At 39.8% G+C, this 21,106-nt stretch overlaps 1 protein-coding gene and 1 long non-coding RNA gene across 2 annotated transcripts in view; one reads left to right on the forward strand and one right to left on the reverse strand.

Moving 5' to 3' along the window:
- Nucleotides 1-21,106, reverse strand: part of gabrb3 (gamma-aminobutyric acid type A receptor subunit beta3) — a 312,930-nt gene that overhangs the window by 282,262 nt on the left and 9,562 nt on the right. The window lies entirely within an intron of this gene.
- On the forward strand, nt 17,909-20,943 carry LOC122550882. Its single transcript, XR_006311967.1, has 3 exons — nt 17,909-18,224; nt 19,729-19,861; nt 20,368-20,943. It is a non-coding gene; the product is annotated as an uncharacterized LOC122550882 (long non-coding RNA).

Consider the following 21,106-nt stretch of genomic DNA (forward strand, 5'->3'; position numbering starts at 1 on the left):
CTGGTCGGTGTGGACTTGTTGGGCCGAAGGGCCTGTTTCCACACTGTAAGTAATCTAAAAAAAAGGGCAGGAGAATAGGGTTGAGAAACATATCAGCCATGATAGAATGACAGATCAGACTCGATTGGCTGAATTGCCTAATTCTGCTCATATATCTTATGGTCTAATTGTCTTAATGTGTAAATATGATCATAAGACATAAGAGCAGAAATAGACCTTTCACCCCATGAAGTCTGCTTCACCATTCAATGAGATCATGAATGATCTGATAATCCTTAATTCTGCTTTCTGTCTTTATTTCCATAACTCTTGTTCCCCTACTGATTGAAAAATTGGCTATCTCAACTTAACGATCTAGCCTTGACAGCTTCTTTGAGAAGTTAATGAGCAAATTAGACAAAGGAGAGCTGGTGGACATAACCTATTTGGATTTCCAGAAAGCCTTTGACAAGGTGTCACCAATGTGGGACAACAGGCAAGGTTAGCTTAGAAATCAGCTAAATGTGATACCAACTAAATAGTCCAATGAACCCATGTTCTTATTCATATGTGGAAGGATGGGTGAAGTGCTGAATGTTGCTGGTTTCGATACAACTACACATTTCTTTCCAATGAGGAGGTGAGATACAAGGAAGTAAGACAATGGCTGAGACATGGGTAGAAGCCAATCCATCCATAATAAATGCTTAATCTATAGTGATGCTACTTTATGCAAATCATTGGTTATTATCCACTGTATTCAGTCTCACAGTCTCTTGTGAGACTGTGGGAAAGAAATGCTTCTCAGCATAGCATCGTCCTGTCTTTGTTCCCAACTGGATATCTGCTGCTGTAATCGGAGCAATTGGCTGCATAGCTAGTGTGGATCTGTTTAGTTACAACAGCATGGGGTCCAAATCCCTGATCTGACTTAATTAGATAGAGATTGGCTTCTTTGCACATCCCATGATGAACATTGTGGCCATGTGGGTCAGACCTGCCCTTGACCAGAGAACAAAAGACAAAGAAGAGGTTCCCGATCACCTTTTGGCTTTTATATTCTATCTTTCCCAGTAAAATCTAGAATTCTGCTAACTTATTCTTATCAGATCATTCTGAGATGTTGCCTTTAATGTACCCTTAAATCCCTTTCTCGTCTACAGAACCAAGTCTATGTCCACTTAGAAAGATGTAGGAGAAAGTGATGACTGCAAATGCTGGAGATCAGAGTTGGGAGTGTGGTGCTGGAAATGCTCCAGGCGTAAGCCCTTCATCAGGAATCCTGAGGAAAGACTAATGTCCGAAACATTGATTCTCTGCTCCTCAGATGTTGCCGGACCTGCTGTGCTTTTCCAACACTGTACTCTCGACTATGTTCACTTAGAGCAGAATTATAGGAATGATTCTTTTTTTCAACCAAAATACATGACCTTACACTTACTGAGATAGAACTCTATCAGTTTGTTTTTAGCCCGATTCCCCAGTCGAACACTGATTTCCAGTTGAATAATCTTTTGGAAATCACACATATTAATAGTAGCAATCACTTGGGGTATAAGAGTTCACATTTTCTTGATACTGATACAATCAATCCTGTGTAGAGCAAGCTGTAATTTTAAATGCCCAGCTTAGGTTAGAAACACATTAATGTGCTTTTGAGTTCAAAAGCTGGAAGAACGAGTTCAATTACTGTTTAGGAGAAATTGTTCTCCCGTGTCTTACACTTCAGTAGGCTAGCCAGCTTATCAATAATTAGCTGCTGATATCAGGCACAACTATCCACGACCTCCTGCACACTTTCAATCTGGCAGCTGCTCAGGAAAGCTTCCAGCCAATAGTTTCATGTTTGCACTGAAAAATACAATAAGACAGAGAACTGCAGATGCTGGAGATCTGAAACCAAAACAGAACTGCTGAAGAAACTCAACAGGTCTGGTAGCTTTCTGTTTGGACGAAAGGTCTCTGGATTCAAAACACTAATTCTGTTTCTCTTTCCACAGATGCTGCCAGACCTGCTGAATTTCTCCAGTATTTTCTGTATTGTGTTACACATAAAGCTGTTTGGTTCTGTCACTATGAGTCAGTATATTCAGACATGACATTAATAGTTCAGAAATAAAGATTAAACAAAACTCTTCCAATTCATCTCAAGGTGTTTGGGCATTCAGTTCCACCTGACCTCACTGTACAACTTTACACATGTGGGAATAGACAAAGGGATAGATCTTAACTTTGTTCAAGTGGGCCATGTTTTACCAGCTCACTGAAGGTGGGCTGGGAGACTGGAGCACATGTAAAGAGGAGGCAGAAAATGGCAGGAGGGGCAGCAAATGTTTCCTATTGCACAGGAGATTGGCAGCAGTGGGAATGTCAGCACTGCAGCCACGCACTATCTACTTAAGCCAAGTCAGAGACTGCTCTCCCTCACGAACATGTTACCAGCGTTGAGAGAGACCACCACTGAACATCAGATAAACTCTGCCGGCTTACCAGTTGGGTCCTGATGTGGGAGGGGCTGGCTATTCCACAGGCAGGCCCAGTGGCTCCACTATGGCAGTTGCAGGGCATTTCTATCCCTGAACACCAATAACTGACTGGCACCAACAGGGTAAACAAAAATATGTAGTTTGGCTCAGCAAAGTGACTCCTTCTTTTTGTCAAAGAAATGGCATCCTCAGTGGCCCTGCCAAGGTGTTTCCAGTTGCCAGACTGGGTTTGGCAATACTGCGAGATGAGCCACCAGCCTCAATTCAATGGGCAGGGCACCAGTTAATTGGCACGTCATTACATCCCCCTCCCCATACCAAACAAAATAGCCCCTGCAGCATCCTGCCATCTGTCTGCCCTCATGGTCTCAAGTCCCACTGTTGGTTCAGGTGGTGACACATTGTGCTCTTTGGTAAGTTTCCGGCCAAAGGCTGAAACAGCCACTCAGACTGTGAATTTCAATTCAGTCAGATTGCTGTGAGACTGCCAACTCAGAATCATCCAGTTTTAGACAATCGCGCCACATTGGGATTTTTTTTCCAAACAGTTGGTTTCAATGCAGTCAATTGCAAAAAGCCTGCCTTCACACTAACCCAGGGGCATTGTGGATAATTTCAGGTTTCAGATTTAGATTTTATTGTTACGTGTACTCAGGTGCAGAAGTATAGGAGTGCAGTGAAAAGCATATAATGTCGCTACACAAAGCACCACTTTAGATACCAAGGTACCTAGGTCCAAAGTAGTAACAGAAAAAATAGTTAAGGAGCTTAGCATTACTTCATAGAATAAGCTAAAACAAACAGAATAAGATAATAGTTAACATTAAAGTCTTTCTTAATTTAAACTAGGAAAATAAAGGAATACGTTAGAAGTTAAACCAATGCTCCTGCTGAAATCAATCTTGGACGAGGACAGAGAGTTAAATACAACAGCATGCATGTACAGGTTTCTTTTAATGGTCAAACTGATAGATTTCAATGGGAGCATCTGTAAATAAGTCTTGCCCTAATCAATTTTTTTTCAGCCAATGCAACTGAGGAAATCAGGCAGTGCCTGCAACAATATTTTGTCAGATAACTCCAGAAAATCTATACTGGCAAAACCAATCCAGTTGGTCTGTTACAAAATAATCCCTACCAACAGGTTCTGTCTTGCTCAGAATTTCATAAGAAGTTTTTTCACTGCATCTCTCTTCAGGGACTATCATTGAAATCTTGCTGCAAGGCAGAAATATTCTCAGATCGTCCTTAGATTTTCTTTTCTTTCTTAGCATTCTGCTTACATATATAAATAAAATAATCTTCTTAATCCTTTTTTCTTCTTCAGAGTTGCCCATTGAGTTACATATTGCTGCAGGCAATGCAAATTTTGTCACATACTTCCATCGTGTTGGAATGAATACATGACTTTTTTTCTTATTTTGTTGGATGTGGGTGGCACTGCCAAGACCAGCAATTCGTTGCCCATTTCCTGAGTGGCTCACTTGGCCATTTCGGAGTCAACCACACTGCTTTGTGTCTGGAATCACGTGTTAACCAGACCAGGTAAAGATGGCAAATTTCTTTCCCTGAGGACATTAGAGATAATAGATTTCAGGTGACTGTCAGTGTGGAGTTTGCACGTTCTCCCCGTGTCTGCGTGGGTTTCCTCCGGGTGCTCCGGCTTCCTCCCACATTCCAAAGATGTGCAGGTTAGGTGAATTAGCCATACTAAATTGCCCATAGTGTTCAGGGATGTGTAGGCTAGGTTCATAAGTCAGGGGAAATGTAGAGTAATAGGGTGGTGGAGTGGGTCTGGATGGGATATACTTCAGAGGATCGATGTGGACTTGTTAAGCCAATGTGATCTTGTTTACTTAGTGTAGAGATTCTATGATTCTATGACATTAGACAGCTAGATCTTTTTCTTAAAGATCAACCTCATTAAGTGATCACCATCTAGCTGGTTTTTAAGTCCTGATGTTTTACGATTAAATTCTGCTGCACTGGGATTCAAACCCCTCCCCATTTCTAGTCAAAAAGTGTGATGTTGGAAAAACACAGCAGGTCAGGCAGCAGCTGAGGAGCAGGAGAGTCAATGTTTTGGGTATAAGCCCTTCATCAGGAATGTTTCTATATTTCTAGACCAGTTACCTTACCACTATACCAGCACCTCCTTATACTGACTAAACTTCTAAGGCTTTCATTTCTTTCACACCCAAGTGGTTGTGAAAAGCGCTATATAAATACTAGTCTTTTCCTGAGCGCTTTCAGGTACAAGTACCATATTTTTCAGGAATAAGGGCCTTATATTCATCAAACTCCATTTGGTTTTGGCACTGGAAGTGCACAGTGCACCCAAAGAGCACTCCACCTGCTTAAGTGTGCTCAAATGTGTCAGTTCGGGAAACTGTATGGCCCAGTTTAATCACTGATTCAGGCCTGCTTTCCAGAGGGATTGAAACACAAGCCTGAAAAGCCTGCAGTCCACATTGTTATCCACTGGGAATTCCAGGAAGGGTAACCAGTAGGCCTCCAGGTCTGAAGACCAGATAGGCAGAAAGGATTAAGCTAAGTAGCCAAAAAGAAGAGAGAATGATCTGCTAAAGTGCTTGAGTAGAAAACACATGATGGTGAAAGGATAGAAGGGGTATTCAAATAAGATCAGGGAGGTATGGTGAATGATTAATAAGATAGAAGCCAAGGAATCAAATCATGGATAATGAGAAAAAAGAATTACTTATTTTGATAAAGTACTTTTTGTGACAATAGGATTGAATTGAATGCTGTACAGACAATGTAGTACTTCTGATCTATAGTCACAGTTTTAAAGTATGAAACTCAACTTTTGCACAACATAAACAGCAAGGTAATAATAAACTATATATTCAATTTTTGATTGAGGGATAAATTGCCATGAAGCATCATTATGTCCAGCTGAGAAAGACAGACAGGCCTCAGGTTTAACATCATATCCTAAAGACAATTCTCTGACAACACAGCATTCCCTCAGTTCTATACCGCAGTGCCAGCCCAGACTTGTGCATTTAAGGTCTGGAGTGGGACTTGAACCTTTTGTCTCAGAGGTAAGATTGCTCATAACTAATCTGCAGCTGACACCTATCTGACAAGCATAAACTGTCACCCAAAGGTCCATTCAAGTGATGGTGTAAAATAGGCTGTTTGCAATATTTGGATTAGGCTGCTTATTGTGTGAGCAGCGCACACACCTGAAACTGGCATTGGGTCTATTGCATGTTCAATTAGAGAGCCTCAGGTTATTTTTGAGCTCCTTCAAACAAATCAGTTTGTGGCTGAATGCGCTGTTTGTGGTGCAATCAGTTAATTCAGGAGTTTTATCCAAAACAGAGGTCCATAAAGGGAACTTATTGCCTGAAATGTAAACGCTATGCTCTATTGCTTGCTTTATTGTGTAGGATTTTAGGAGCTAAATCCCTCTTCCCTTCATTTCGCTCTCTTACTTAGTCTATATTTACTCACATCTGTCAATCCTTTTCCACCTATCCACTCCACCCTCTCTTCCCTGACCTATCACCTTCATCTCCTTCCCCACCTACCTATTGTACTCTATGCTACTCTCTCCCCACCCCCACCCTCCTCTAGCTTATCTCTCCATGCTTCAGGCTCTCTGCCTTTATTCCTGATGAAGGGCTTTTGCCCGAAACGTCGATTTTGCCTGTCCTCGGATGCTGCCTGAATTGCTGTGCTCTTCCAGCACCACTAATCCAGAATCCATTTGATGCTCTCACCCACTTTAAGAAATTCCAGTTTTCAGTCCCTGTTGGATTAAACAAAAAAGGCTACCTTAATGCCACAGCCACCCTGCCACAGAGCAAGCTGCTCCCTTTATTTAGTAATGGTTTTTCTTGGTTTTATTTGAGGGGATTGAGTGAAGCTTCAAACTTCCCAGAAAAAGACAGATTGCTGTATTGGAGCAACCATGTTTCAATTTTATACAGTGAAACATCGAAGTTGAATTTTAGTTCGCATTCTCACAAATTGATAGGTGTCACATGTCAGTTTGCAATGGAAACTGAACAAAAATCTCATGTCTGGCACTGACATTCCTACTGCAATAGTGTAATCAGCAGTTGCTCCAGGTACGATTTTTGATTCTGAGCTCTGTTCACGCCTGTGCTTTTTACAACCCAGGTTGGAGGAGTACACGAAATCTCTCCATAGTCTCATTAATCTACCGACTACAACGCAAATGTAAATGTTTCACTCAGATCAAAAAATGGCCAGATAGATAAGGTAACTACATTACGTTTAGAATGAAAAGGTAAAGTCACCATTGGTGACTACTCTCTCACTGGAGAGAGATGACTGGTGGTGGTTTAACCTAAAGGTCATCACACCTCAAGCAAGGGGAGAGATTGAGAGGGAGATTGCTCTGAGGTTACTACAATGACTCTCTTGAGAGAGCAGCCCTAAGGTCCATTATGACAATGGTGGCCTGGCTTGACTAGAATAAAAAGATCATTTTTAAAACATTCTTAATTAATAAACAACAAAATTGTAGGCTTTTGATGAAAACAAGATTTGATTTATTGTTGTCACATGTATCTAAGTACAGTGACACATTTCGTTTTGTGAGCAGTGCAGGCAGATCATAGGAAACAGGGATATACAGACCGTAGGGAGTTTAGACAGTACAAGCACACAATTTGACTTATTTGACAAAGATGTAAAGCTAATTAATGGACAGTTTGAAATATGAAAGTATCAATATATCACATTCTTAATAGCCTGTACTTGTATATAATTGTGCTTTTTGATACAACGAGGTGTCCTCTCAACTTTTACTTAATGAGAAAATATGGTTCATCCAATCAAGTTATATCTGATGGAAGATACAGACTAGTGAGACAAAAGTGAATCATTGGACCTAAGCAAAGTTATTCAGGTTCCATATGTCTGCCCATTCCCCAGAGGGTCACCAAATGGGTGTGCTTAGACTCGCTGACCTCAATATGACTGGGCAGAGTGGGAAGAGTTCGAAAGAGCCTGATGGTAAGTGTTGCAAGGCCAAGAACGCATAATCATGCTCGTGCCATGTTTAGACCAAGGAATGTGGATTCTTCCCTGATGTCCAACCCAGATGGGCAGCATGGTTGGCAGGCAGGAGCAGAAGTTTGCAGAGGGAAAGATGGGTCTTAGGGGAGCAGTCCCTGAGAGTATAGAGAGCCATTAGCTGCAAACTGGAGGGTGAGGGGCAGTTTACCCAATATTAAATATGAGGAAGGTTGTGGTCTATTATATATGTGGAAATTCTATGGCAATTCTCTGCTTGGATAGGACAGATCCTTGGAGATATGGCATATTAAACACCTAGCTTTTTTTACATTGGTAGTTCAGTAAAGATATGTTACATCAGCTTTTCCCTTCCCTATGAGGTGGAGACCTATGGTTGAGTGTTGAGTCAACCAGCAACAATAGAAGACGAAATGACTTCATGCAGAGCTCTTCTGTTGTTCTATGTGAGGAGGCATTGAGAAAGTGAAGGTCATGACGCAGAGCAATACCCAATTGTAAAATGATATGGAGAAGATGGGGCTAATTGGGGCTAATCAAGGAATGCTGCTATTAAATCCTGGTTTAAAATCCTGTTGTAAGGTTGGACGGGGCAAGGGAAGGATGACAAGGGAAAGTAGTGCCACTGCTTTGAGTGAAAAGGGTGCAACATGCATTTATATATAGCTTCTCACAACCACTATGCATCACCAATCACTTTACAGCTAATTATGTACTTTCTGAAGTAAAATCCTTGTGATAATTGTAGGAAGTGCTGCAGCTAATTTGTACACAGTAACTCCCAGAACTGCAATATGATAATGACCACAGAATTTGTTTTCTGAGATATTGATGCAGGGATAAAATACTGGCCAGTACATAGGAATGCCTTCTTTGTTCTTCCTTGAAATAGTTCCATGGGACCTTTCTCGATCAACCAAGAGGACAGTTTTTTATACCTAGATTTAAATGTCACCCAAATCCAATGGCACAGCATTAGTGACATGACCTTTATGCCTATATCCTAAAAAAAGTTTGACTTGAACTTGGAAAATTCTAAATCAAAAGCAGAAGTTGCTAAAACTGGGCCCCAGCTAACTTGACTGCATGTAACAAATCAAATCAACACTTTCGCAACATAAATTACATTTTAAATATAAAGGAATTATCAAGAGACACAATCCCATATGGAGACCTCCTTCTGATTTGACATGAATAAAATGTTGTGATTAAAATATTGCAGCAGCATCTATTCAAGACGCTTGGGAGCAATCTAAGATCAGATATCTTATTTTTAAAGTGATGTAGATCATAGGGCTATAGAGATATATAGCCCAGGATGAGGCTATTCAACCTATTGGAAAAAAGAGCATAATCCCATTTCCATTTTCTCTGTAAGGGTGTTCAGCAATAGTATAATTGGACAACTAGACACTGTTCTTTGTTACTTGAATCGAGTCCAAAAAGCTGTGTTACCTGCCTGGTGCCAGAGTTCAGGAAACTGGAGTAGGGAGGGGGAAGATCCAGTTATCTTGGTCCATGTAGATACCAAAGATACAGATAGAACGAGGAACGAGGTTCTGCTGAAGGAATATGAACAGTTCGAGAGATTGAATTGCCTATTCCTGCTACGATCCTCGTTCTTATCTTGAAATTAGGAACATCTTGTTGCATATTCTACGCATTTGCCCAGCAGCATGGTAGCTCACTGGGCAGCAGCGAATTAACAATTAAGGTGGATATAATTTATTAAATTCTTCATCAATGTTTGGCTTCCTATTTGAGGAAAATCTACAAATGAGCTAGAGATCAAGAATTCTTGACATGGAAGTCAGAGCAGATGCACGTCTGCAGGCTTCAGTCAAGTTAAGCCTGGTAGCTTTTGTTCAGGGGGTCCTGGCACAGGAAGTCAAGGGCAGCCTCTGATACCTTGGACATGGACAATAAGCTGCTTGGGGAATCAGAGTAAGGATACTCTCCACATAGAGAAGAGGAGGCAAAAGTTAGGTAGACTATCATCCATCCCTATGCCCCATTTGTGGGCTGTTTTTTTCTCATGAAAAGAGACAAATGCGGCCGTCAAGGGAGCTGAAAATGGGTGGCATAGCTATTATTTTTGGTGCAGATGGAGAAGTGACCAGACTGAGTAAGTAGGCAGTATGCAATGCATGCAGGTTTAGTGGGCTGGGGATTGGGGCGGGTGAGAAAAGATGGTGCAAGCAATAAGGAGAGTGGTAAAGCATGAGCCTTGGTGTGAGGTGAGGACAGCAGCAGTGACAGATCATGTGTGCGGTGACAGAGTGCAGGCGACGCTGACCTACTTCCTATATTGCTGGGCATTCTTCCAGATAGCTGAGACTGCATTGCCTTAGCTGGCAATCTTACACCAGGTCTGGTGGCATGTCCTACTCCACTGACACAGGAAGAGAACAAGCTGTCTGTGCATCATGTCATCCAGAGGTCGCTGTTGGCAAAGATAGGATGACAAATTTTCCTGTCTCTCTTGCCTGGGGCAGATGTCACAAACAGGGCAAGGCAGTCCGGTACTGATAATCCGAGTCCGCAAGCACAATGGCTTCTAAAGATGGCACCAGTGTCAGGAATATCAGTCAATTCCAGGATAAGAGGCAAATTGTCCTGGGAGCAGCGCCTGGAAAGATGGGGCAAGAATTGAATGTAAGGGATGCCGTAAGGATGGATAGGTTGAGGTGACTTTGGGAAGATACTGCGAAAAGACCTCCAAAACAAAAACAGATACAACTCGCACTCAGCCGATAAAATGTAACAAACGCTGCAGAGAAACAAACTGATAACTTAAAATTGACTCACTAATGGACCTGTCACATGGCCCTCCAGTCTTTCGAGTATTTTAATCTATGTTGCTTGGATCTTGGACAGTTTGCTGAGAATCAGAGGAACACGAGTAGGCTTGCTCCGCCATTTAATACAATAACGGTTGGTCAAGCACTTCAATGTCTTTTAATCACACCATTCCCATAAACCCTCATGCGATTATGAATCAAAGATTTATCAAAAAGCTCAAAAACTGAACAATCCACTAGGGTAGAGAATATTGAGCCTGTCTACAACCCAGTCAAAGCGAGCAGTACCACAGTCTGATGGCTAAGTTTGCCTCAAATCAAAATCAGAACAGATATTCTGCCTTCAGGCATCTGGATGTGTCTTAACTTTTAATCCCGAATAAAGGGACCATCACGGCAATTCATATGAACTAGCACCTACACATTTTGTTTTAACATTCATAGCTGTAAAACTCTTCTTTTTTGTTTGTGAAATCATAAAGATCACCTTGAGTTTGAATGTGAATAAATAACCCTCTTCATTTTAATCCAGGAGAGAGCTTGCTGTACATGATTTTTTTAAAAGTTGACTTCACAAGTGATGTTTGGGAAATACACAACTGTCTATTCAAAATTAAACCAGGTTAAATCTGCTTATTGAAACAAGCGATTTGAATGCGAGACAAAAATACGAAAGAACTGTGGATGCTGGAAATCAGAAACAAAAACAGAAATTGCTGGAAAAACTGAAGACAGATTCTGAAGAAGGGTCGCTGGACTCAAAATGTTAAAGTCTGCTTTCTCTCCACAAATGCTGCCAGACCTTCTAGGTTTTCTCAACAATTTCTGATTTTGATTTGAACACAAGGATAACCTTAAAAACATCAAGCAGAAATTCTTTATTCCACTGGCATCATATCAGTACAAACAAGAGACATTAAGGACAAGCAAGAACTATTTACACCATATATATGGAGTGACCATGTGGGTATCTGTGGGTTGAGGAACGCCTTTGTCTGTCTATTCCCCCTTCCAGTCAGCTCTCTCTGCTACAAAGAGAGTCCCTTTCTCTTCCAGTGAGACTCCAGCTGCCCCCTTTCACCATCCAGCTGCCAGCTGGTAGAGGTCCCAGAAAATTGCTCAGTTCCCTGGCTGAGCGTTGCCATCACCGTTGCCACCTGCTGTTGGAGACAGAGGGTGAGGAGAAAGAAAGAAATCAGTGTTTTTCTCCTTCTCTTCACTGTCTGCAACACTGTGTCTCCCTCCTTTTTTCCAAAGAAAACAACTCCAGTTTCTCTAATGTTCCCCCATTGCTAAAGTTCTCCAATCCTAGCAATATGATCACCAGCCTTTCCTTTCCCCTCTCTAGTGTGATTACTACCTTCTTATGATATTATCAGAACTGTATCCAGCCCTCTAGCTGGAACCGAACAAATGTTTTATGCACTTTGTTTATCTTCCTCATTCATTTTTAAATGCATTCAGTGGCAGATCCAGGTGCAATGTTTTGGAATAGACTTTAGACTCAACCATGGAACTGAAACAGTGAACAGGAAGACTTGTTCCATTGCTTCTGAATTATCATAAAAGGGAGCCCTTGTGGAAGTGTGAATAAATTATTAATACTGACATCAACCCACTCTTCAATAGGTAATGGCACTTTACTGTTTTACAAATAAACCAGGGGCACACCATGACACAGAAGGTACACCCAAAAGTAAAATGACCACTAAAATCTCTTAACCTACTTTGAATCAGTTGCAACTGATTGGGGTGTTGTCAGTCACTGATTAATTTTTTTTTAATTTTGTGAAATATCTTATCATTTGCCTCCATTGTACTCTGGTCCAGTCAGCAGGTTGAATCTTTGTGATGGGTTTGAGGAGTGGGGAAGGGGGTGTTTTGAGGGGTGGGGTTCTGGTGGTTATGACTTTGGACAGCTGTCTGGAAATTTCTCTACTTGGCTGAAGCCCACAAAAGTGAAAACTCAGAATTTCCTGGCTTGGTATTTGAGGGTTAGACTGCTCAGCAGCGAATAAAATCAATGCTGTTGTTTTACAATAGCTTTACTACACCTGCCAAAATTTAAGTAGCCTTATATATTTTTCATAGAAATGAGCCTTTTCCCATTTAAAGGCCAGCTTGAATATATCTTCAGGTGGGCTTCGATGGGGGCTGGTGGATGGGGGATGGTGGATGATGAAAGCAGGGGGAAGGGGAGGAATTTTCCTAACCTTCAGGTGGTACCTAGTTTTTGGTGCAATTTTGGCTATGAATGAAGTTTTTGCATCTCACCCACTCCCTTCAAATGCTTTGCTTATGGAGGCACCTATGATTGAACAGATGCTATCATTTTCATATGACTTGGATTTACAACAGTGCCTTTCATGTCTTTGCAATGATCCAAGGCATTAAAGCTGGAGAATTCATACCTGCTGCAGTATAATAGAAGCTCACTTTTGTGTAAATGCTAGAGAGCTGTGGATGTCAGAGGTCTCCAGAGGGAAAGGCATGAACACACATACACACACACACAGCATTGCTTAAAATATAAGGGGGTCACCTATTTAAGACAAGCTTGAGGTGATTTTCTTCTCTCTGAGGCTCATAAGAGTTTGGAACAATCTCTTTCTCAAAAAGATGGGGAAAGTGGAGCTTTTGAATATTTAAAAGGCCAAGTGAATATATTATTAATAAGCAAAAGGATGAAAGGTTATTGAAGCTAGGCAGGTATGTGGAATAATCAGCCTTGAACTTATTAAATGGTAGAACATGGTCAATATGTACAAAAATATATAAATTTCTATGTAATGACATGAATGCTTCCGTTAAAAACTCAATATGGTTTGCGATATACTTATTCAAGTACATCCAAAAAACACAGCAGCACTCCCTCAATAGTGCATGATGTCAACAGCTTAACTTGGGTGGTGTGGTGTCTCAGTGGTTAGCACTGCTGTCTCACTGTGTCAGGGACCCAGGTTTGATTCCAGCCTTGGGCAACTGTCCATGTGGAGTTTGCACATTCTTGCCCGGGTGGGTCTGCGTGGGTTTCCTCCAGGTGCTCCATTATCCTTCCACAGTCCAAAGATGTGCAGGTTAGGTGAATTGGCCATGTTAAATTGCCCACAATGTCCAGGGATGTGTAGGCTTGGTGCATTAGTCAGGGGAAATGTAGAGTAATAGGGGTAGGGTCTGGGTGGAATATTTTTCAGAAGTTCGGTGTGGACTTGTTGGGCCAAATGGCCTGTTTCCACATTGTAGAGATTCTCTGAAATTTTATGCTCAAATTGTTGCATTGGAATTTGAGCTCCCATATTTCTGACTCAGAGGCAAGAATGCTACCAACTGGGTTTCAGTTGACCTTATATGGTGAAGTGTTAGGCTGTTGCCTGTGGAATTTGAGGTGGTGTTGTCAGACTGAAGCCATATTACTGTGCAGTTCTCTATTGAGACCTGCTCATATCTGTATTACAGACACAACAGCAGGCTTGAACTCACAGTGTAAGGTGAACTCACATCTCTTACTTCCAGTGTATTCTTATTGATTTTGCTGCAGTTTTATACTATATGACTGGGATTGATGCAAAAATTGAAAAATGCACCGAAACACACTGCATAGCATGATTACTAAAATGTTTGTGCTGTGACTTAGCACCTGAATAAATTATTTCTGATTGTGTGATGTTGATCTCTTTAATGTGAGTAATCTTTCTTATGGTGGATTAAAGCAGATATTTTGATACTCATCAGAGATGCCATCTTTTAAATCAAGTGATACATTAAGGCTCCCTCCTCATTTTATGATGGGGGGCTGTTAAGACTTCATGGCACTATTCGAAGAACAGCAGGAGAATGCTCACAAGTGTTCTGTCCAAATAATTATCCATCAACCAACATCAATAGATTATTTGGTTATTACTACATTGCTGTTTATGTGAGTAAGCTGTGTGCACGTTGGCTACCGTATTTCCTGTATGAGTGGACAGCAGTGTGTGACAAAACAAAACTGCAAAGAAAATGGCTCAGGTTAAAGCATTACCAAAGGGTGAACTGTGGACTTGTCTTGGGATGGAATTTGAAAGAATGAACGAATAATTGATTGAATTTCTCACATTATAACACTCAAGCTGTAAAGCACTTCTGGATGTCTTGAGTTCATGATAGGTACTACATGAATGCAATATTTCCTTTTTAACATTATGAATGCCAATCCGATAGGACAATTGTCACTGTTCATTGTTGTTCTCTGAGCCTATATATAAAACTCTATTGATTGTTCACAAAATGATGAGAAAACATCTGTCTGCTAAATTAAACACATGATTTACCTAATTGCTATACAGTACTATTAACAAAATGTAATTGTCCATTAACTAATGTCTATAATTATACCAAACTAGTGAAGTCTTTTCCATAATTAAAAATAAATGCATCTTGTGCCTTAAAAGTTCCAACAAGACAGAAAAAAAATCAAAGTGTGATAGAGGTGAATATGATCTGAGTGATCAAATTAACTGCTAATCATTGTAAAAATATTCATTATAGTTTAATTAACATGAGCATGCAGAACTGCATTAAAGCGTGTAAAGCATTTTTCTTTTATGACACTCTAGTCATTACTTGGAAAATAATTTGCTACAGGGTCATCTTGTACTTGAAGTGATAAGGACACAAACCCTGGGGTTTGCCTGCTTACAACCACAGTGTCAGCAGGAGACTGGTGGGGGAACCCATTATTTCTCTGAGAACTCTGCTTCCTTCCTGTCAAGGAAAAGATGCTCACAGAATTTCTGGGCTAAGATCTTTTAACAGGAGAATCCTGGTTTGCTGTGTTCTTCCAGCCTCCTGCCTGTTTACTTAAGATCATTTAGCAAGCAGAAAAGGATGAGAGGTTCATTTCTCTTGAATCAACCGTCCTTTTCTGAGTGTTTTTCATTATGCTGCACAACCCTTTCCTTACACAGGAATGACACCTAATTCTCTCAAGCCATTTTCATTGCCTGCTTCAAAGGATCCTGAGCACACCATTTTGTAATAATTAAATCCTTTCTAATCAAAATCTCATTAATTGAAGTTGTGGAATTGTCCCAAATCTTAAAGCTAAAATATAAATTCCTTAATTGCTCCTTACATAAAATGCTGCTTTTCAAGGAATATCAATATTATAGTTTCTCTCTGTTTCAAATGACAGCTTATAAACAAACCCTGATATACCACTGATCCTTATATCTTCTCAACTATGTAATCATTGTGATATCATATTATGCTTTTACCTTATCAAATTTTCTGCCAATTTTCTTCCTTTGCTTTAACTTCCTTCGATAGTATTTTGCTCAAGTGGCCAATATACATGTCCACCTCTCACATAGAGCAAGAGAAAACAATCAGAGCACATTGAACACCATGACTAAGCTTCATCTGCCTCAGGGAATTTAGTAACCTGAACATCTTCAGACAGTGGGAGGAAACTGGGACACTTGGAGGAACAGATATGGGACAAATGTGTAAACCCCATATGGACAGTCACCTGAGGGTGGGATCGAACCTTGGTGCTAACCATTGAGCCACCATGTCACCCATAAGACAACTCCTCAATCCCATGAATCAGTCCAAAGAGCCATCATTACACATGACCCAGAGCAACTATAACCCTTTTTAGGTAAGGTGACTAAAACTGTTCACAGTAATCTAAGGGTGGTAAAACAGACTACCTTACACATATGCTCCAAATCCTTTATAATAAAGGCTAAAATCTCATTTGTTTTCCTAATTGCTTGCTTTATCTGCTTGTTAACTTTCTGTGATTATGTTCTCCAGGTACTTGCAACTAAACTCACTGTGGATCCGTTGCTGTCACATCAGTGGAGAACTGCGATCTTGCTGCAGATCAGAAAGCAAATGAATAATATTTCTGGTTGCAGAATAAATTTCTAGGAATATCAGGAGACCTGCTGTTCATTTATTCCATGCAACTCACTTATTTTTCAATTTCCTATTGCCATAACAGTGTGGAATAAAACACAGAAATCGAGTGTGAGGTTAAGATGGTGAAGCAATTGGGTAGAATGACAAAGACCCTTGATCATTGAAAGCAAGAAGAATAACAGGCATAAGTTTCCCAAGCATGCTTTCAAGAATTAAAATCAAAATAAGAAATATACACAAATTTTTAATTAAGTTTTTGACAATGCCATGAATGATGATCACTTTCTTACAATGAGAAAGATCTCAGGGACCCCTGTTTCCAGCAAAATTGAAGCAAATATGCATTACAAACATGAGACTGGAATGGGAGTAGGCCATTCAGCCACTTGGGTATGCTCTGCTAATCAATAGGAACATGGCTGATCGGACATTCATCTCCACTGTCCTGCCCTTTCCCCATAATCCTTGATTCCTCCACTAGTCAAGAATCTAATGATCTCAATCCTAAATATATACAAGGACTCTGCCCCCACAGCTCTGTTGTACCAAACATAGAACTGCTGGGTAATGTGAAGACTTTGCTAATTGATTACTTTGAAAATCATTTTTAGCCTTTTGTATTTAAGACAGAGGTCCAATGGTACTGCCATTGGACTAGCAATCCAGAATTTCAAGCTATTGCACTGGGGTCATGGATTCAAATTACAATATGGTGGTTTGTGGAGTCTAAATTCAATTAAGAAATGTGATATTGAAAGCTGTTCTCAGTCATTGTATGCACTGAATATCCTGAAGCCCCAAGTGCAATGATTGAATTTACTGAGTCCAGCCCCCCTTTAAGAGACACAACACCCTTTGAATATACTGTCTTGGAATTCTTGCCACAAATGGTCTTAAAGGTGAGTGTCCGCTTGATAAGATTGGCATTCAATCTGCCAAACATATGTCAATAATTCCCTCAGTCATATAGCTTGTTCATGATGTCATTTTGGTGGGCTACTTGCACTGATCCTGCAGTCCACTCATTTTTTTCCTAATGATTATAATTGTGAACCTGGGATGAGAAGAATTTGTTTGTACCGTTAAGCTGTAGCAAATTATAAAATCATTCACTTTTTTGTATTCTTTCATAGGATGTTGGTGTCACAGGCAAGGCCAACATTTGTTGCCCATACCTAACTGGCCATGAACTGAATGATTTGCTAGGCCACTTTAGAGGACAATTAAGAGTCAACCATGTTAAATTTGGAATCACATGTAGGCTAGACGAGGTAAAGACAGCAGATTTCTTCCAGTAAAAGAAATCAGTGAATTAGATGGGTTTTACATCAATGGATAATACTTTCCTTGGTCTGTTAACAATCCGGGTAATGACATTAATCACTCCCTTCATCGTGCATTGTAGAATATTTAAAACATACCACTGATTTATTACCTTAATGACTTATCACTTTAGCAAACTCCAAAATTGTTTTTTAAACGCACAGCAGACCAAAATGCCACAGGTGTTAAAAGTTCTGTTGCTTACTAATTTACAACCTGCAGGAAGTGGGCAATGTACTGAAATATCTTGACTGCATGCTGCATCTCATATTCAATTGATTCACTTGTCGTATACATTGTAGCAACAACATTTGATTGGTATTTAAGGATGTGATCCTGCATTGGTAACTACTCTCAATGTTTAGAGAAGAGGGCAGAGATTATGATTGGGTGCCACCCTAAGAATAGGGAAACCAGGAGCTCATTGTTGATCATGTGGGGTGTTTGAATCCCTTCCTATGCTGTGTAACAGAAGGAAATACTGCACTCAGGTTCTCATAAACAACACTGGATATGCTACCGACAGAGGTTCACACCAGGAAGGACATGCTTTTTTCATACAAATTGAGATCAAGATACCAGAAGCAGCCTCTCTCAATGAGCCTGGTGAGTTTGGAAAATCAATTGGCATCACTCAAGCAACAGTGTGTTTGTAGAAGAGCTCATGCATTTGCCAAATTGATAAGTCATCAAGGTAAGAATTGGACCAATAGTTTCAATGTTCTACAATGCAGGATGAAGGCAGTGATTAATGAGGTCACCAGCACTGTTAACACAAATGAATTTTGTTTCAGTTTGCAGAGTAAGGAATTGAACCAGTGAGATACTCATCCCTCGCATTTCTAATGACAAAGTATTATGATAGTTTTCCTTCCACTAATTATTCCTTGCCTTTACCCAATAGTTCCCTGCTAAATGATGAATGTTCTTGGAGTCATGCCCCCTCAGGGCAGCATTCCTAAATAACACAATCTACAATGATGAATGAGGGAAACATCTTCCGGTACATTTTGTATGCAGGCCCCTGAACGTTTTCATCTAGTGCCTTCAGTAATGATCCATGTGGTGTCTTGGCTTGGGTTTATCTGAACTATTCAGGAGCAGTGGGATTAGAAGGATATAATTCCTATCTTCAAAAGATTATCTTTAGCCAAGTCAGTAGAGTGGAAAAGTGAAAGGAATTTTGACTCCCACAGAATGACTAAATTGTGACAGCTACCTGGTACTTCTACAGTGGTCAAATACCAATTGCACATTAATGGAAGATTACAGCTTCCTATTATCTTATTGAGATTTTTAGCAGGATTAAAGGATTTAATTGAATAAATTGAAACAAAGCATTTCCTCTTGTGGGAGAGTGCAGAACAAGAAAGAATAACCTTAATATTAGTACTTGGGTGCCCAGTGTATTGACAAAGGATTTTCACACAGACGGTATTATAAATCTGAAACTCTGCTCCAGCAAGCTGTTGAGTATGAGTCAATTGAACATCTCAAAACTATTGTTGATAAATTTTAGTTATGCAGTATTATTATGGATTATGCCACCACTGTGGGTAGATGGAATTAAGGTACAGATCAGCACTGATCAAATTGGATAATGTTACAGGGTGGAGGGACTAAATAGCCTAGTCTTGTGCCTATGCTCCTATTTATAAAAACACCTGAATAGTGTATGGCATTCTAAAAGCACTAAATGTAGAGTAAGCAACCACAGAATGGTAAACATTCGCATGTGATTTTCACTAGACACACATTCTGTTCATGCTTGCCAGGTAAAGTGGAGTTAAAACTCCTTCCATGCTGTCTTATGCATTGACAAAGAAAAATAATTTGACTGATTGTCCTATTAATGGTATTTTTAATTCAATAATTTCCATTTTAATGTGCCTGGCTATTGGAAAATAAAATCTTAAGAACTTATGATGGCATTGCAACTTGAATCCACACAGGAGAGAAAATTTTGCAGTTGAACTTTCAAAACTGAAATTACCAGCATGTTTTTAGAGACTGAGGAGAGGGTAATGGAAGAAAGGCACTGGTTTATTTCATGATTTTATCGAACTGTATTATACAAAAGTAATCATGTCTTGTAAAATTGCTGAATAGAGAGATGTTGCTAAGCTTTTCATTTTGCATTCATTTGGATGAACATAAGAATGTTAAATGTCAAACAATTGTGACAATTTATATTACAGGAGAAAAAGGGTGCAGACTAATTGGAAAAATAGATTTTAACGGACCAAGGCATCACTGTTGTGTAAACAGGGAAACGTACGCTTCCCAAGCTCCCTGAGAATTCAAAATGCTGCAAGAGCAAATGCACTTTAGGTAAGGAAATTGGTCAGTCCTACTTAATCTGGCCAATATCGGACTCCAGATTGTTAATAAAGTGATTGACTCTCAACTGCTGTCTGAAATAGCCTGAGGCAACTCAGGGTGGGCGACAAATACTAGCCTTATCAGAGATACCCACGTCTCAAAGAATAAACCAGGGACTGATCATATAGTAGTGAGTGAATGTGTGTTTTTTTTCTCATGACAATATAGATGTGTTTGTATTGATTTATGGTAACATTAGGTCGCATGATAGTGATGATTTTGAATTGGTCTTAAAGGTGCAATAATATCTTACAGGAGAACTTGTCTCTCCTGTGAAATTTCTCATTAGTCTTACTGTAATTTTTCAGTATTGATATCAGTCATTAATATGTAGAGTAGTAAAATATGGATGGAGACAATCTCAAATATGTATGACTACATCTCAAAATATAATTACTGAGCAATGGCTAACATTCATAGCATAAGATCAAAATATTAAATTCTATTTTTTTCAGATTTCTCTTCTACAATTAATGAATGGGACAATATGCTTTGTGCTCAAACTCAATAAGAGCTCAAAAAACCCAGAAGCTTCAGTGAACTTAAATTTATAAATTTTCTGTAAGCATTCAGAGCTTGCAATGTAGCATAAAGTTCTCTTCTCTTTACTGAACAGTTTACCATTATGGCTATTATATGACATCAATGAACTACCGGATTTCTCCCCAGTGCAGTAGATAAAATATATGACAATATGTATTCATAATTCAAATCTGGGTTAAAGAACATTCAAAATATTGTCAACTAACATTACTTTGCAACTTTGTAAATAGATCACATTACAATGCAATATTTTGGCAGTTCTTGGCTCATCTGAAAAAATGGCTCTGCTTCATTGCTGTACAAAATGACACAATGTGTCCAAGAATGCCCAGCACACAGGTTAAAAGGAATGAAGAATCTGACAAGTGAAGAGCCCAAACTCATTTTCTTTTGAATTTTCTGAGGCAAACAACTTTCAGTCTATCTGTTCATCTATCTATCTGGGATAGATTCCAGGCCAGGGCCCAAAGGAGAGATTACATTATTCTAACCCACTGCACCAATCAGCAGTAAATCAGATTACAAATTACTACATCTTTGAACATTACCTCTTGCATTAACTTCACAGTTTCAAAACATGACATTCAGATGGAAGTTTACAGTTACGCCACTGTAATTTTGGAAAATATGTAGCACAATAAAAAAGACATG

The sequence above is a fragment of the Chiloscyllium plagiosum genome, chromosome 6 (genome assembly GCF_004010195.1).
Source record: "Chiloscyllium plagiosum isolate BGI_BamShark_2017 chromosome 6, ASM401019v2, whole genome shotgun sequence".
Classification (NCBI taxonomy): Eukaryota; Metazoa; Chordata; class Chondrichthyes; order Orectolobiformes; family Hemiscylliidae; genus Chiloscyllium; species Chiloscyllium plagiosum.